Raw genomic sequence first — 16,600 nt, forward strand, 5'->3', positions numbered from 1 at the left:
GTTAAGACATTGAATGTTTGAAGCGAAAATTAAAATGTCAAAAAATACAGAATTTAACTTCTTATACAGGGCCCAGGTCCCCTAACTTATAAACAGGAAAATAATCTCCACTGAAAACTATCACTGACACAAAAAACTTGACATTTTTGCGACCACAACTCAGGGAAATATTCCAGTTTAAAGTTTTAAGGGACCATACAGAAGATGAAATTGGAACTTGTCGCCCTTTCAGAAGAATGACAGGTTGTCAAAGCAAAAAAAAAAAAAAAAAAAAAAAAACCTTGTTTATATTTTTCATTGCTTTTCAAAAGTAAATGAAAATGTTATACCGTGATACGCAGAAACGTATTGCGAAACCCCGAACAACTTGAAAAACCACACTCTATGCACACATTAATTTTACACATTTGTTAACCGCTTATCCCCCCCCCCCCCCAAAGGTGTTATTGACGGCGAATGTAAAGTATTGTAAGTCACAAAACGTTGCTTTTCATTTCTCGGTGAATATTGGTCATACCAATGTCAAACTTTTTATGTTGGAATTATATTTTAAAGGAGATTATATCCCTGAACATAAGTAAGGGGAGCTGGGGCCCGTATAAAAAGTTAAATTTTGTAATTTTTGACTTATTTTTACTTTAAACTTTCAATGTCTTAACCCTGCATCTGATTTTGAACATTTTTTTCGATTGGAAGTATCTATCTAGGACTAACGGTTGCGAAAATAAAGGTCTTGCAGGTTAAAACGGAACACCCTGTATATATATATATATATATATATATATATATATATATATATATATATATATATATATATATATATATATATATATATGTGTGTGTGTGTGTGTGTGTGTGTGTGTGTGTGTGTGTGTATGTATGTATGTGTGTGTGTGTAAACGTTCGCATTAGAACCCGGATTATATATAAAATGCATATGTGCACATTTTTACTTATTTTGACCTATACACTGTAAAAAAAATCCGGAAACGTTTCTGAGTATATCGTGCAGCTGTGGTTCATGAAAGTTTCAAAAACGTTTCTGAGTATTTCGGAATCCTCTTTCTGTAATTTCCAGAAACGTGTCTGAGTATTTCGGAATCCTCTTTCTGTAATTTTCAGAAACGTTTCTGAGTATTTCGGAATCCTCTTTCTGTAATGTCCAGAAACGTGTCTGAGTATTTCGGAATCCTCTTTCTGTAATTTTCAGAAACGTTTCTGAGTATTTCGGAATCCTCTTTCCGTAATTTCCAGAAAAGTTTCTGAGTATTCTGTGCAGCTGCGGTTCATGAAAGTTTCGAAAACGTTTCCGAGTATTTCGGAATTCTCCAAACAATTTTCAAAAACGTTTCCGAGAATTTCGGAATCCTTTTTCCGTGATTTTTTCTAAAATATAATTCTTTATTATAGTATTGCATATTATATCAGTTTCAATTCTTTCATATCTAAGAGCAATAATACAAGCAATTTTAGAATCATTCGTGTTTTTTTTTTTTTTTTTTTTGAATTTCTAATGACAAATAGCATGGTTAACAGCATAACATATGCACAGTTATAAATTTTTGAAAAATTATGAAATAATCTAGTAGTTTCATTCCTAATCACAAAATCGTCGGGGAATTGGAGTGGGGGTACCTTCTGAAAAGTGGAGATTGTTTGTTAAACAATCTTAAACTTCAGTTTTTCTCTCAATATTTTCAAGACAAAACTATCAACATATTGTATTTTTAATGCAGAACTTAAAAACATATCTTGTATCAAACTTGATAGCTTTTATCTTCGGATAAAATTTGACAGGACTTACCTACCCTTCGCGTTCCGGAATTCGTTCACCTCAAGTCAATTTCTCTGACGAACAAAGTGTACCGAAAAGTACCAACAGAGAAATTGATGAATTTAAATATGACACCAAGTAACCCTGCTGGAACCATTCGGGTTGATTCTTCTGTTCTTGCCCTTTTCCAGCTCATCACAAATATAAATACTTATTCAAAATAGGTTACTGATTTTATTTTTACAGTGTGCGCAAAATGCATTATATATTTTATTTATTAAAACATTGAACTCTATTACATGATTATTCCATTTCATATATACGAGAATCCCCCCCCCCACCATAAGAGCGATGGTGCAGCCATAAAATGCTATGAAGCGCCCCCCCCCCCTTGAAAAAGCAACCTCCTGAAAATGTCAATGGCACAGTCTGCGTGATGAACGCCCCTCGTCTTCTCCCCATATATGTACATTGTATATTAATAACATAGTTTTTTAAAAATGATCACTTTTAAAACAATGACATGAAATAATATTACTTTTTATTTTGGTATGTAAATGCAGCTGTTCCATTTTTGCCACTGACTCATTCCTCCTGACTGTCCTACATTAAACTAGTATGCATGCAATAGGTACTGTCCTGAGGACGTCAAATTATAGGGACTTGTTTCTTAATTTAGCCAAGGTAAAAAAAACCCTACTTTAAATTTTAGGTTTAAGCTCTTGTTTATTGCATATAGTTTAGCATATGGTGCGTTTGGCCCAATGTAATGCATATATTAGAGCTTAAAAACTCTCTATTTAGTAAATAGTTTAATATCTTTTGGTCTTTTGACCATATTTATCGAATCTTCCACGGCTGATGAGCTCCGAATTCAACCTTTCAACTTTATTCTAATAATTGCTACTTTTAATTTTCTTTTTCTCATTGCTATTCATTGCTTGTGTATTTCATATATATACAAAAATATATTATTGAGAAATAGTTCTTGTTTGTTATATTTGCAGCTTCTTTCCCTTAAGGGCAGGTACATTGCAACTAAAATAAATCGTACTAATGAAGCTCTGCTGAGATAAATAATATTTCATGTATAATATAAATTATAAATCAAAGTATCATATACATTATAAATCAAAGTATCATATAAATTATAAGTCAAATACTTTAATATGGTGTAAAAATACAAAATTATTTTATTAAGTCTTTTTTTTTTTTGCTTTTGGTAAAATTGAGGCTCGTAAAACGAAAAAAATGAAGACACTTTTAAATACACATATGTATCTATTTGTTAAAGAAATTAATACACATTTATTTAATTTAAAGCGTTTCGCTAATGCAAATATTTAAAGAGATATCGTCATTTAGATAATACTGAAGCACTATGTTCCTAATTACAAGAGATAGTTTTTTTTTTTACTTCATACAATCTAGCTACACTGTTTACAAGAGAATGAAAACATGCAACCTTAAAGACGAACTATCAAACCTGAAATCTAGCTACACTGTTTACAAGAGAATGAAAACATGCAACCTTAAAGACGAACTATCAAACCAGACAATTTGCATATTATAACATTTAATTCATAACGCTTAATACATAAATGTTCAGCCAAATATTAACTGAGATTGACACATAAAGACAAAGTACACAATAACACTTATTTAAAGTTTTTTATAATCTTCAATTCATAAATTTTACAGAATAAAACTAGACACACTTGCACTTCAAATACGTGTTCTATGTAATGTAAAATATTTTCAAATGGCAATAGTTCACAACGAAAAAATGATACTGAGGAAAATAGTTTTTTTAAACGAGATTTATATGAACTAAATCTCTTTAAAGTAATAGAGTTGCAAAGCGACTTACCTATTCGTCGGTGGTGGTCTTTTGCAGGCTTTGGTCACCAAAAAGGTGATTTTTATGACAGAATAAAATTCTGCCAACAAAAATTACCCATTTGGTAGAAAGAAGAAAAGTATCCAAGAAAAAAGTAAATTACCTACACAAGTTATGCGACGCAACGAATTTACATGGCGTCCTCTCGGCAGTTATTTGGTTTTTAATTTCAGTTTGTATTCCTTCCGCGAGCATGCGTCGAGAATTTGCACTTCGTACTTAAAAATAAGTGACATAGCTTCAAATTCAATCTCATGACGATACATAAGCAAGAAAATATAAGACTTTAAAATTATCTTCAGTGAATTCATGCGAGGAACAAAACTTCTACTAATCCCCTTGATGAGTGTTACTTCGCATACATGAGTCAGCACTTGTTTTCATTGCGTGCTTTCGAAAGTTTCAGTTTGGATTTGCTGCTGGACTATAAAATTGCCGTGTGAGCTGCGCATGCGTCGACTCTTACTTTCTTGCTAGACGGGAAAGGTTTTTGATTATAGCAGAAAACTGCTGAGGGCATACGAATCTGTGTATTACGGAAAACTTTTTTGTATATTCAGAGAGTTTTCCGAGATTTTTTACAGTGTATGCATATATGCATAGAAACGGAATTTTTTAAACAAATACATATTATACTGCGTTTTTCACTTATTTGTAGATTTCTTTCAACTAAGAAATTTAAAAACCAACATTTAGTTCTTCATAAAGAAAGAAAAATCGGACTGACTATGGAAACCAATTTCGTGGAAATAAATATTGCCCCTTTCGATAGCCAATAGGAAAAATAAACTGTGGGGGTGGGGGGGGGGGGATCAGCGACCTTTCCTAAATTAGAATATTTTGTTTCGAAACATTCAGTGGCTTTGAGCGACTGAGATGATCGAGTTGAAAAACTGTATGCCATCACTAAGTGAACGAAGTTTTACTGCAATCGTTCTACTGTTGTAAAGAAGTGCACTTTACAGTTAAATGCAGACGTTTTATCAATGGTTAATATAATTCGTGTGTGAATTTAAAGGCGGATTTACTTCAAACAAACTTTGTTGGAAAAAGCTCTTGATGAAGAATATGTATAAAAAATATCTTTTTGATTTGAACAATTTTTTATTTAATATTGAATAGTTAAAAAAAAAAACTTAACATTGGCAACTTCGGGAAAATTCAAGGCAAATATAAATCCCGAACAAAAAGTCAAATTTGCTTAAAACAAACTTTGTTGGAAGAAGTTCTTGATGAAGAATCCCCTATGTATAGAAAAGATTCCTTTTATTTGAACAATTTTCCGTTTAATTTTGAACAGTTGAAAAAAAAAACTTTACTTTAGTGCCTACGAGTAAATTTAAGGCAAATAAGGATCCCGAATTTAAAGACGGATGTGCTTATAGAAACTATGTTGGGAAAAGCTCTTGATCTTTATCTTTACTAATAATAAAGCTGAAAGTCTCTCTGTCCGGAGGATGTCTGGATGTCTGGATGTCTGTAGGATGTCTGGATGTCTGAAGGATGTCTGTGACGCGCATAGCCCCTAGACCGTTCGGCCGATTTTCAGAAAATTTAGCACAAAGTTAGTATGTAGCATGGGGGTGTACACCTCGAAGCGATTTTTCGAAAATTCGATTTTGTTCTTTTTTTATTCCAATTTTAAGCCCATTTTTCACAGAAATTTAATAAAATGGGAAAGAATTTGTTCTGAAAATTACCATTCTTTTCTTTACTTCTTTATCTTTCTTCTTTTCTTTTCTTCTTTACTAATAATAAAGCTGAAAGTCTCTCTGTCCGGAGGATGTCTGTAAGATGTCTGTAGGATGTCTGTGACGCACATAGCGCCTAGACCGTTCGGCCGATTTTCAGGAAATTTGGCACAAAGTTAGTATGTAGCATGGGGGTGTGCACCTCGAAGTGATTTTTCGAAAATTCGATTTTGTTCTTTTTCTATTCCAATTTTAAGCCCATTTTTCACAGAAATTTAATAAAATGGGAAAGAATCTTTATCTTTATCTTCTTTACTAATAATAAAGCTGAAAGTCTCTCTGTCCGGAGGATGTCTGGATGTCTGGATGGCTGTAGGATGTCTGAAGGATGTCTGTGACGCGCATAGCGTCTTAACCGTTCGACCGATTTTCATGAAATTTGGCACAAAGTTAGTATGTATCATGGGGATGTGCACCTCGAAGCGATTTTTCGAAAATTCGATGTGGTTCTTTTTCTATTCAAATTTTAAGAAAAAAAAATATCATAAGATAGAAGAGTAAATTACGAAATTATCATAACGTGGAACTATAACATGGGTACAAGCCAACTGGCGAGAAAATTCACCATACATTATTTGTAAATATACAGGCGAACCAAAAGACCTTTTGATTTTTCTATTACGGGCAAAGCCGTGCGGGTATCACTAGTAAAGAATATAGAGAAAATACTTTTTTGATGTGAACAACTTTTTGTTCAGTTTTGTAGAGTTCCAAAAACCTTAACATTAGCGCCTACGGGAAAATACAAGATCCATATGGATCCCGAAATTAAAGACAGATTTGACTCACACAAACTTAGTAAGAAAAGGCCCTTAATGACGAACATGTGCAGTTTTTTTTTTTTTTTTTTTTTAATTTTTTATTTAGATGGATTAAGGGTATTTTTTGAACAATTTATAAATTTTAACACTAACGACACCGCGAAAAATTATTTTTTTGCACTGAAAATTGAAAATTTTTTTTGGTATAAAGAAATAGAAAAAAAGTTATTTTTTAAAATCAAAACACCATATTTCGTAGACAACATTGACGCAAGTCAGAGATAAATTTGACTGAATCAAAATGAAATAAATTCAAAGCGCAAAGGTTTTTACCAGGGCTGTGGAGTAGGTGGGAAAATGACCAACCTCCGACTCCGACTCCTATAATTTTAAGGCCGTCGACTCCGACTCCTGTACTAAAAAATCAGTTCGACACCAACTCTGACCCCGCAGTCTTGGCAGTAATGCAGACTCAGAGGGAAAATGTCCGACTCCGACGTTTGGAATTTTAAAGGCTCCAACTCATGACTCCTACTCCTATATCCCAAAATCAATCCCACTCCCACTATGAAGCTCTAATTTTTACCAGAGCTGCAAAGTCGGAGCAAAAACGATCTACTCCGGTCTTGACTCCGTGGCAAGGAATTTCAGAACTTCCGACTTCGACTCCTTTGTTCCAAAATCAGTCCAACTCCTGAAGCACTAGCAGAGTTGCGAACTTAAAGGGAAAATGACCGACTCTTATAATTTTTAAATTTTAGCTTTCGACTTCGATTCCTTTACCTACCCCAAAATCAGTTCGACTCCTCGACTCTGACTCTTTTACCCCAAATTCAACCCGACTCCACGACTGCGACTGGGAATCCGCAGCCCTGGTTTTTACTGTGAAATAATGATTGTTGATATGATTTGTTTTATTTTCATTCTAAAACTTAAATTTATTTAATCTAATTTTTGAAACGGGAAATAAAAGGAAAGTCAGAGTCCTTTATATTTTAACAAAGCTAACAGCGCAGGAATATTTTTTCCTGTTTATTATTTTTCATTTATTCTCTGAAGTATCTCTATTTTTATTTATTTTTATTATAATTATTTTTCAATTTTTGGCAACGGGGGAAAATAAAACCGAGGCGCTTTATTTTTCACGCGGAAGAAAGAGCTTAATAAACGATTTTTTTTTCCCATAAAATATATTATTTTGATAAGCTTTTTATTTGGCGATAAATGAATTTTTTCATGGAAAAAATATAGTAGCTGCATTGTTTATTATTATTTTTTTTTTTTACGTATTTATTTCATTAGATGAGAGAGGAGTATTTAGTTTTTAGAAACAAATGTAGAATGTTAAAAAGGTATGTTTGACATAATTTGCAGTCTAGTTAAAAGAATATTGATTACATACTGGAGATTCGATGTTGATATATGGGGAAATGGGCTCGTTTAGTTTTAGACGGATCTTCTTTTGACTTTCTTCTATATCTAATATATAGAAGAAAGTATTGGAATCGTGCAAATTTTCGAATTTCGAATTTTGACGGATTCGAACGTTTTGAGGTGTGCTGAGTCCATTTCGACTATTTTTGGAAAATGTCTGTCTGTCTGTGTGTATGTGCGTGTGTCACATCTTTGTGTGACCAGTTTTTTGTGGCCGCTCTACAGCAAAAACTACCGCATGAAATCGAACGAAATTTGGTACACATATGTGCCCCTATGTGAACTTGTGCCCATTGGTTTTTGGCGCGAATTCCTCCAAGGGGGGTGGAGCAATGGGACGTTTTTTGAGTTATGCGTGCTTGCTATTCCTCACGAAGTAACTGGCGGAATCAAACAAAATTTAGTCCATATGTTGCCATTAACAGGAACAGGTGCTGATTCAATTTTGGTGTCAATAACTCAAACGGGGGTTGAGTTATAGAACGTTTTTTGTCGTCAATTGTGACTGCTGTATCTCAAGAAATAACGTACGGAATGAAAGAAAAATTTATCGGCAAGTAGCCCTTAGTGGGTATAAGAGCTGATTTTATTTTGGTGTCAACAGCTAAAAAGGGGGTAGCGCAATCGCCTGTTCTTTTTTTCCATTGTGAGTGCCCTATCTCAAGAAGTAATGCTACGTTCTGGTTGAAATTTGGAATATATGTGAATCCATATTTAAACAGGCTTTGGTTCAATTTTGACGCCAATCGCTCCAAGAGGCGTTGATTTTTTTTTTTTTTTTTTTTTGCGAATAAAAATAGCTTTATTATTGCAACAATAAGAAAGATAAATCGTAATAGATTGTCGTTTGCGTATTTCTCGTGATTTTAATTGTATGGAAATGATCGGAAATATTATCTCAATGATATAAAATTTTTAACTGTTGCCATCTTATGTTTATTAACAAATAAAATATTTGTAATTAATTCAAGCAAGGCTTTTAAAATAACTTTCAATTTTTGCTCTTTGCTTTGCTTTTGCAGTAATTCAGACATTGGAATGGTCGTCAAGTTTTTGCATGTTTAATTTTGTTTTTTGTTGGGAATATTGCTTCCTCGTCAAGCATGGGGAAGGATCAGAAAAAAAAGAAAAATATAGAAGAAAGTTTCGTGATGGCCACAACAAACTAGTTTGTGATGGACTGCATTCGGTGCCTGAAGTGGCTGCTTGTGTCGCTTGCCCCTAGGACTGGCCCCTTAGGACGCTTGTGTTAACTTTTTAAAAAGTAGGAGCTTGCTGGTAAAAAAATAATAAATAAATAAATAAAGGAACGGCGTCGTTTCCTTTCCTCATCCTCTCAACTACTCCACTAGAAGGTATTACCAGAGATGTAACTAGATGGTTTTTTTCCCCGGAAGAGTGAAAATACTCTTTGCTACAGTTTAGAGCACTGAAATTCATTTCTAGGACAAAACTGCAGTCCCTGTTTGCTGTTACAGAGCAGCTCGTTATGTGCTTGCAGTTCTGTCTTAGCCCTGGCTATAGGTGGTAATTTATATCAACACAATTAATTAGTATTTTTACTTAGGATGGACGCGCAGTTGTACAGAATGTAATTTAGTTTACAGATTTCATTTGTTCGCAGTTTTATTTTCTTTTTTTCTAACGTAATGCTAAATCAAACGATGGATGTCTATTTAAAAAACAAAGATTTCGCTTCTAGGCCATAATTTACTCTTGAATATACTCGTATTTTGAAGAGTATTATCCTCTTTATGATACTGACAAAGACTGATTATTGAATAGGTCAACTAGACCATGGCTTGGGGCCCCACTTTTTAGAGGCCCCCAAATGGCTGAATTTGTTTCAGTCAATGGCTAAAATTATAAGGTTTGACAACAGAGGCGCCCAGAAAAAGAGTTAGACCTAGGGCCTCTCGATCTCTCAATCGGGCCCTGGATCCTGAATATGTTCAAGTAGCAAATAAGTCACACATTTTTTCATCAAACATTCATGTCAAATGTAACAAGCCATCTCAAAATGTAGTTCGAACTTGATTCGTTTTTTATTCTGCAATTTTTCAAACTGTTGTTCCATTTTTGCTCGAATCGTATTCCTAAACGAGAACCACCATCCGCTTCAGAGAAGTTCCATGAGAAATTCCACGTTTTCCCATACCCCCGACCACTCCCTGGAGACATCCCCGTCTGTGCCGGGATCCCCTCTTCAAAACACGTGACCCAGGATAAACGTCCCGGGAGACTTCCAGACTTCGCGCGCCAAAAAGAGGTCCGGGAGCGGAAAAAAGACGCGCGTTCTTCGGACGTGGGAACAGAAACAAATAGAGATGCCCACCGATTGCGATGCCATAAATTTGCCTTCTGTAAGATTTGTCAAGTACGTGAATTATATGGCTTCGACTAATGAAAGAGAAATACGTGTGCAGTTCATCGATAATCTATGCTTCAGTAAACTTTTGAGTGTTTCGAAACTTGAAGAGATTTTTCAGCATCATCGATTCCTCAGACTTGTATTTTGTAGTTCAGAATTTTGCTTTGAAAATGATACTTGGACGATATTTTTTTGTACAAACGTGTGGAAAAAATCAGTTCTACATCATAAAGGCAAAAAAAATCTATCCACGAAACTCCGTTTCATTGAATCATCTTATTCATTTTTGTTGACACTGACCTTTCTTACCGCAAAAATACTTTAACTTTACATTTGGTTTAAAAAAAACTCTTATTACTACTACTTTTTGAAAACTTTAAACATAAACAGTATTTCTTTCGAACTTAAAGTTTACGTCAGCAACTCCTTACAGTTTTCATTTTTCCTATAATGGATATGGGTCATTCTCCAGAAAACGTAACTTTTGCACGCAAATATTTTTGAACTTCGAAACATTTTGTTTTCTTTTATTTTCATTCTTGTATGAAAGTGTTAAAGCTTGACCATGAAGAGAAGGCGGATGACCTTGAAGCGAAACATCATTTGTATCATTTGTAATAGGTAGGATCTGCCTGAAAGCACCGAATAGTAAGAGGTATGGTCTCGCTAATCCTATCTATTCAAAAATAATAACAAAAACCCTATTATAAATGATACAAATGATGTTTTTGCTTCAAGGTCGTCCGCCTTCTTTTCGTGGTCAAGCTATACCTACTAGAAGTAACCATAAACAATGGCCCAGCTACGTTCCAATTATTTTACTCATAAATAAATTTAAAAAATAATAATAAATTCCATGTACACGGAAATAAAAGAAAATATAATAAAATTATTAATATTTAAAAATCGAGGCCAATTTAATATCAAAGTAGTAATTCTGTTAATTTTGCAAACAATAAGCTATTTTAATGATTAGTGGGAATATAGTATTAAGCTCTCTTAATCAAAGTACACTTTAATTAGTAGTGTCAAATGTATGTTAAAAAATAGCGTTTAGTAAATTTGAGGATACACTGGCAATTTATAATTTTAGTAGAATGCCTATTATTGATGTATTTCCCCTCCATCATTTATTTTCACCTCAGAAATCATGACATTGATAAGGTCGATCACGGAGGTGAGGAATTTTCCATTTAATATAGGACTAATAGATACCTTTTCCAGGGAATTTTTTTTTCTTCGTTGCTACAATCTGCACATGTTAAGCATATGAAAACATGTTCACTTCTTTTTTTACATCAATTTACATTCCTGAAATTCAAGTTCACGTTGGTGAGAAGTCAGAATAACCACACTAAGTTTTTAAAGCAAAATGTATCTTCTTGTATTTCGACAAAAATCTCACAACTTCAACTATGGCTTAAAAAAAAGAAAAAAAGAAAAAGAAAAAAAAACAAGATGGCTCCTTTGTATTATGGAAAAGAAAATTTGATGTCATTACTTACTTCCACGTGTTAATGAGGAATGGCATTTTCGGTTCAGGTTACGGAGGTGAGAATTTATTACGTGACATGACTCCTTGTTCCACTAAAACGAACTAAAATACAATATTAAAAAATTAAATGTACTTAAAAAATTAGTATTTGAGACACTTGTGAAAGGAATAATAAATAAATAAGTATATACTTTTAATTAAACAAGTTATTAATCAACATAAACAGTCACACCAGGTGTGTGACGGAGGCGAGAATTATTGACATGTTGTGAACCAAAAATGTACTAAAATAAAAATTATTATTAAAAAATTGTTGGTAGGTTAAAATAGATATATTTTTGATGAAATTAAAAATCATCGTTAAATGAATTGTTCCTTCAAGTTTTTACTGTAAAAGCCGTGTGACAAAAAAGTTACTTTTTGAAGAATGACACATATTCATGAACTTACATAAAGACACTGATAAACTTTTATCAGGAAACCAGTGCCAATCACCGCATTCTATACAGATTTCATCACATTTGTGTTCAATGGGTTATTCTTCTGTTACCAAAACCAACCCCTCCTGATTCGTTTTTGATCGAATCGTTCTTTGGGCTGAACTCAGAATCTTAACGACAGGAATTCCGTATACCTGTTTAGGATTTTAGAAACATCAAAATAAAAGATAAAAAAAAAAAAGAAAAAGAAATGCCCTTTCGAGAGGGAATAGTTAATATGTGCCTTCAATTTAATAGGAATAAAATTAACATCATGTCTATGGGAAAAATCGCGCCTAAAGATATTGACCCTTGAATAAGAGTGATCCTTAAGAGAAGTTTATCTGCATGTACAAAATTAATTTTACTAGGAGGAGCAGTTTTAAGTACAAAATTGAAAACGAAAGGGAAAGCCGGGGCAGTATGAGACAGCGGGCGGGATTACAAGGAGCTCTCCCCCTCCAAAAAAAAAAAAAAAAAATTATATAATAACTGCGTTCGGAACTGGGTAAAAAATCGTCTGAGTACTTATAGTTGAGGCAGACCTAACTGGCAGCATTGTGAAGGCTATACATAGATCCTAATCACAGCATTACGAAGCTACTAGGTTAGATTTGCCCCAGGTATAAACGATTAGTAAAATTCTCGATTGAAATTAGTCTCTTGAAAAAATATCCTTGAGCTAAAAACGCTTATAACTCGTGGCGAGGAATAAAAAACTGCTAACTGTACTTTAGATCAAGGAAAGTCTCAAACATTGAGCTAAAAATAAATTTATATGTTTTGTTCTATCTTAGAAAATTCAAACATGAAAAAAAAAAAAAAAGCTACCAGATTCCTTTTGGATCAATCTCTCTTCGGTACTAAGAATAGAAAATAGAAACTCACTGAAATTTTCAGTAAAATTAGCTCGTTAGTTTTGACTTAAAGTCAAACATGTAAACTGTGGCGGCACAAATTGACATGCAAATGCGCGAGCCAAAGGGTAGTGAAGTCAAGTGAAATGGGTAACTTTTAACTAGAGGTCAAGGTGAAAGGAATAAGCGAGTCAGAACATAGACTAATAATAAGAGTAGACCGAGCTTTCTCATCCTTGCTGATAAAGAAAATTGGTTCATAGATGTATCATGTGACTAGTGGAAGGGCTTGGCGAAGACTTTGGCAGCATGGTTGCTAGATGGCAGCATTATCTATAGTTTGGCACTCGACATGTATTTTAAGACAATGTGTTTTCATTAAAAAAAAATTCCAGGTGCATAGACTGAACTGTTTTTCTTTTAGTTATGCATTATTTTGACATTAGTAATACTTTTTGATCAGTTTTCGGTAACTTTTATTTCATTTGGAGCTGTCAGCGTTGGCGTGAACGAAATGGCGTAAACGTTTTGTGTTAACGCAAAAATGTACTAATCGGTATCTTAAATTGAAACTGTAGGTAAAAATCTTACCGTTTGCTGATTCTTCTTGGTCGCTTGCATCTTTTATTGCTTAGAGAGTTATTGAAATTGACTAAAGAAAATGCACAATACTATCTAAACGAAAAACTCACTATATAAACAAAATATTTACAACTTAGAATAACAAATTTACAAATCGGACTCCATAAAAGATCATTCTTCCGTGTTCCATCAATTCTATTTATTTTATTTCGCGCTGGCGTTGATCGTCTGCTACGATTAACGCCCGCTGTTGCTAGGATATCCACCAGTCACATGGTTTGGTTTATGAGCAGCAAAAGGGTTGCCATAGCTCGGTCTACTCTTATTATTAGTCTATGAGTCAGAAGCTCGAAATTCTTAGCTACGGATGTGTGAACTATTTTTATCACTTTTAATTCAAGCTTTTACCTTTTTATTTTCTTTTGAAGTTTTCCTGTTTTATTGTTCATAAAAATAAATGTTTAAATGTGGATTGTTTCATGTGATGAATTTCAGAATTAGCACCAACTATATCATTACAGCGTGGCATTGGAAAGCTGATATAAGCAAACATTCTTTTTATATATGGATACGTAAAAGTATGAAATTGTTTCCATGCTCAGTTCGCATGCGTGGGAAGGGCTTAACCGACGTTGCATGCACCCGACAGGATCCCCCCGATATTTTCGGACACCTGCTGGACACGTGTGAACCACAACTCATCTACAAATCTTTTTGCTGGAAAAGAGCAACATCCATTACACCGTGTTCCAGCCACCAGCGCATCCAATTCCACAAGGGACCGGAGAGGACGGAAGAGCGGAAGTAACGTTCGGAAAGGGGGATGTAGAGCCCTCACGTGTGTGGTCACGTGCCAACCTGGGAAGTCAGGAAGGATGGATTAGCATCCCGCACGCAGTCCGTCATTAATCTGGGGATTGGGTGTAATGGCGGTTTAATGAATTATAGCATTCGGAAAGCCACAAGTTTGGGTAATGAGAAGATAAGGATTTATAAATCCAGATACTGAGGTATTCGGTTTGAATGAATTAGGATTGTACTTCTAGCTGGCAGTTACAGGAATTTAGTTGAAATTAAACTAGAACGATGATCACACTTGTGACCCCGCACACTTCGGACATTATTCATAATTATATTATGAAACGCATATCACCAGTGTTGTAGTGCTATAATCTTTTTCTTAACGCAAAGCAAGATTTAAAAAAAAAAAAAATGTTGAAGCCATCTTGCTTTTTTAATCAATCAATAGTGGGGGAGGGGGGGAGAGAGAGAGAATTTTCTAGGAAACGTATTGAGGTCTTATTGCTTTTCAAGCGGATGCATTAAAAAAGTCATTTATTGGTAACCAATAAACGATATTAAAATAGAAAATAACGTAAATGTTGTTTATTATTCAATAAAAAACGATAAATAAAATTAAATCAAGTAGTAATTACTAAAAAAATAAAATGCATTCAAAAGTTTCCACTGAGGATTTTCACTTGACGTTAGTAATTTGCTTTACCAGCCACCACGTTTGTTTGTTTGTTTTTTTTAATTTTTTTTTATTGAAAGTTTTTAAATGAGTCAATGCCCTGTGGTATCTTTGATAGATAATAATATAATAATCAATTTTCCGCTGTTCTTTAGCTGGATCAACAATTTTAAAGAATGCAAAATTGCAACAGGTGAAATGAGGATTATTGACTTTGATTTAGGCACAATAATATTCAACTGGTGACATTCTTATTCTGCTAAACTTACTAGTATGACTCAGATACAGTTTCATTATGGTAATCAAATTTTCATAAATATTACATCCACGGTTGACCAAAAAAGCGTAGCAGGTTTCCAAAAAAAGCAATGGAACGGCTCGTTTAATTGTTTCCAATGCTGACTTGCTGACAAAGATTGAATAAATTTAAAACCGAGGATTAAAATATCACTTTAGTGATAATTATTAACCGTTTTATACAAGTAAAACACGTTTTAAAAAATCATTTGTAAATATTTTATTTCCTGAAAATTTTTTAGATCAATGTGTAAGCCTGAGCAGGCCTGATTTACGTACAAGCTATAGCTTAGGTCCCCCGCTTTGTTAGGGGCCCCCAACTCCCGGAAATTAGCATGATTCGTTCCAAAAAAAAAGTATTTGAAAAAATAACTTTAATTTTCTAGTGTCTGAAAACCCCTCCTGGCGCAAAAAGTCTCTGTATTAACTGTGTATGCTTCGATAAGGACTGAATAGGATTCATGATCGATAAAGAGCGGATTAAATGATGAATATGATTGACACTTGACTAGTCCATGTTCATTAGAATGGAACTTCAAAATATGGAACATAAAATTAAAATTTCAGTTTTGGAAGCAATTTCACCTCGAAGCAAAGCAAGTAAAAGTCCGTTCAAAAGCACTTAAAAGATTGGCAAACATAGGGACATCTTAAACAAAATTTTATCATAAAAAAGGTACATACTTATGTTGTGAACGAACTAGTATAAGAAGAATTATGTTGGCAGGTTCGTATTTTCAAAGCTTTTCAGGGAGGGGGAGGGGGCAAAGGGTATGAATTCAATGCATTTTATAGGAAATAAGGGTCTATCCCCCCCCCCCCCTCTGATTGCCCAAATGACGGGCATGTATATGTGGCCCGTCTATATGAATACCTTGTGGGTAAATTGAAATTGCGAAATGGGGGATGTCATGGAAGATAATCTTACAGCTTTCAACAAGAACATTAGCTAATAATGAATAAACTAAAAAGGGAGTGGGTAGCAAAGTAATGAAAATTTGAAACCATGTTGTTTTAAAACGAATTCAGCATAAATTTAAACAAGAAGTAAATTTTTATTTCGTTGTGAAGAAAACCTAATGAATTTGGTTAGAAGCAGTAATAAAAAGTGGTACCAACTTTTGGAATAATTTGTCTAAATAGAATACAGGTTTCTTGAACCTTTGGTGAAGCAAATAGTTTAGCAAAATGAGCAATAGAACGAATAAAAAACAGGTTAAAGGCTCGTTGAAATAATTTGAGCTAACGTAACTATTGAAGTATTAGATCTTAATTCCTTACAATGGGAATGTTTATTTATTGCCGATTAAGTACTAATTGCAATCATATCACTTATTTTATCAATTTCATCAATGTATCATGAATTGATTTAAAAGAATCCCGATAAATTACCATTTGGTAATGCAGGGCTCCCAACACATTTTA

This window comes from Uloborus diversus, unplaced genomic scaffold (assembly GCF_026930045.1).
Source record: "Uloborus diversus isolate 005 unplaced genomic scaffold, Udiv.v.3.1 scaffold_486, whole genome shotgun sequence".
Taxonomy (NCBI): Eukaryota; Metazoa; Arthropoda; class Arachnida; order Araneae; family Uloboridae; genus Uloborus; species Uloborus diversus.